Source organism: Macrobrachium nipponense, chromosome 9 (genome assembly GCF_015104395.2).
Source record: "Macrobrachium nipponense isolate FS-2020 chromosome 9, ASM1510439v2, whole genome shotgun sequence".
NCBI lineage: Eukaryota > Metazoa > Arthropoda > Malacostraca > Decapoda > Palaemonidae > Macrobrachium > Macrobrachium nipponense.
This window is the reverse complement of record NC_061110.1, coordinates 7,518,729-7,521,228: the sequence shown is the minus strand read 5'-3', so window position 1 is coordinate 7,521,228 and position 2,500 is coordinate 7,518,729. Positions and strand designations below refer to the sequence as shown.

General features: G+C 30.3%; 1 protein-coding gene across 5 annotated transcripts in view; it reads right to left on the bottom strand.

The window, feature by feature from the left end:
• Positions 1-2,500, bottom strand: part of LOC135217910 (uncharacterized) — a 46,607-nt gene that overhangs the window by 44,035 nt on the left and 72 nt on the right. For all 5 annotated transcript variants that reach the window (XM_064253951.1, XM_064253952.1, XM_064253953.1 and 2 more), the window contains exon 1: positions 2,398-2,500. This exon is cut by the window's right edge and continues 72 nt beyond it. The gene's annotated coding sequence lies outside the window, so the exon portion shown is untranslated. The remainder of the gene's footprint in view (positions 1-2,397) is intronic.

The window sequence follows — 2,500 nt, the reverse complement described above, 5'->3', positions numbered from 1 at the left end:
ATAACACCCCAGATTTGAGTCAAAGAAGTTTCTTGTAACATCACAGACTTTAGTTGAAGAAGTTTCTCGTAACGTCAGACTTTAGTCAAAGAAGTTTTTTGTAACATCATAGATTTTAGTCAAAGATGTTTCTCGTAACGTCACAGATTTGAATTAAAGAAGTTTCTGGTAACGTCGGACTTTAGCCAAAGAAGTTTCTTGTAACATCACAGACTTTAGTCAAAGAAGTTTCTCGTAACGTCACAGATTTTAGTCGAAGAAGTTTCTTGTAACTTCACATATTTAGTCAAAGAAGTTTCTTGTAACATCACAGATTTAAGTCAAAGAAGTTTCTTGTAACATCACAGGCTTTAGTCAAAGAAGTTCCTTGTAACATCGTAGGCTTTAGTCAAAGAAGTTTCTCGTAACGTCAGACTTTAGTCAAAGAAGTTCTTTGTAGCATCACAGATTTTAGTCAAAGAAGTTTCTTATAACATCATAGATTTGAGTCAAAGAAGTTTCTTGTAACATCACAATTTTAGTCAAAGAAGTTTCTTGTAACATCACAATTTTAGTCAAAGAAGTTTCTTGTAACATCACAATTTTAGTCAAAGAAGTTTCTTGTAACATCACAATTTTAGTCAAAGAAGTTTCTTGTAACATCTCAGATTTTAGTCAAAGAAGTTTCTTGTAACATCGCAGCAACTTCTGCAGATGTTCCAGTCCGGGAAATTGAAGTTAAGAGTTTATTGAATAAGAAAATTTTACACTGAACAAAACAACTGTATCGTAGCCGCCTCATTCTTAAGAATTCGAGAAGAATAAACTTCTAGTTTTGAAGGATGTCCCGATCTTAGAAATCGTAAGGAAAATAGAAGGGAATCTATTTTGATTCTTTGTAACTGTCAGTTTCTGCCAGTAAAGAATACTCAGGCTGACACAGCATTTGATTGTAAGATTCTTAGTATCTGAGTAATTTTCTCAGCCTATGATTCAATTTAGATTTCAGCTGATTGTTGATAAGAAAAAAATAAAGCATGTTACGTACCCACAACAGAAACACCTATAAGCATTTATGGTATATATATCTATATATATATATATATATATATATATATATATATATATATATATATATATATATATATATTATTTTGGGGTTTAGGTGGAAATGCATCAAATACTTCTTATCTATAATATCAACTTGTAATTCACCTTGCACCAAACTGCACAGGTTTATTGCAAGCCTTGGTTAAAGTAAGAACGTTTATCCTCCTCTCTGACCTTATCAGGTCTCCAGGAAAACCAAGGTTTGTTTTATATACATATATTTTTTTTTTTTAATTTAAACCTGTCATTTATGTAAGTATACTTCTCTGTACTATGTTCTTGTATAATAAAACTCGTGTTAAAATTTGTATAAAATTTCAAAATTATTCTGCCTAAAATTCGGTCATGAGTCTTAAGCTTCATCATTAGAATTATCATTAACTTTGCAAGATATCTAGAATAATGCCTTGAAGTCTGAAAAACATGTGTAATATTTGTCTATAGTATTTTATTTATAGTTTATAATGTACTGGTGCTTGGAGTGACAGTGTAACTACTAAATTAACATATACGAGAGCTCATTGATGATTTAGAAAGCCACAGGATAAATTAAAGCAATATAACTATATAGGTTTCCTTTACAATAATAAGTCATACAAAAACTGTGAATGCATTATATCCCATTCGAATCAAAATAGAGTTTGTCATTTCAAAAATACATATTTTTAGTTACCTCTCAGTGCTTCCTTTGAATGATTCTGCATAATATTCTTACTAAGCTTCAATAATCTAGTTGAACACAGATTACACAGCAATAACACTGTTTTTACATTCTTGACTTCAGTGAGACATTCTGTAAAATCGTCCAAACGTTCATGCAACGAAATGAATAAGATTATCATATGTAAATCAACATATGTCACAATTCAAATGTTAAGTCAGTTTTTTCCTACAGCTAGTAGAATAATTAAAAGTATGATAACGCATCTTTTATTATTATTATTATTATTATTATTATTATTATTATTATTATTATTATTATTATTATTATTATTATTATTATTATTATTATTATTATTATTATGGAACAAGCACAGCATTGACGTGAAATTCAAGCTTCCATAGAATATGGTATTCATTTGACAGAAATAACAGAAGGTAATGGGAAATAAAGCAAGAATAGATCAGCTATTAGAAAAGAAAAAATTAAATTAACAAATAAATATAGTTAAAAATGTAAGTCATTTATCGAAATGCAAAGGGAATTGTTTGAGTGTAGTCATGCACTGCATCGTCTGAAGAACTTATCTTGTAATAAGAAGCAAATGACATCAACAAACTTTGAATTTCATGCTCAGAATTACATACCTTTCCTACAGGTGCACAGGTGACCACCAATGCCAGTACGGCCTCTTGGGGGACACATCCTCTCGCTAACACCTGTTGGGGATGGGGACGGTGCTAGTAAGCT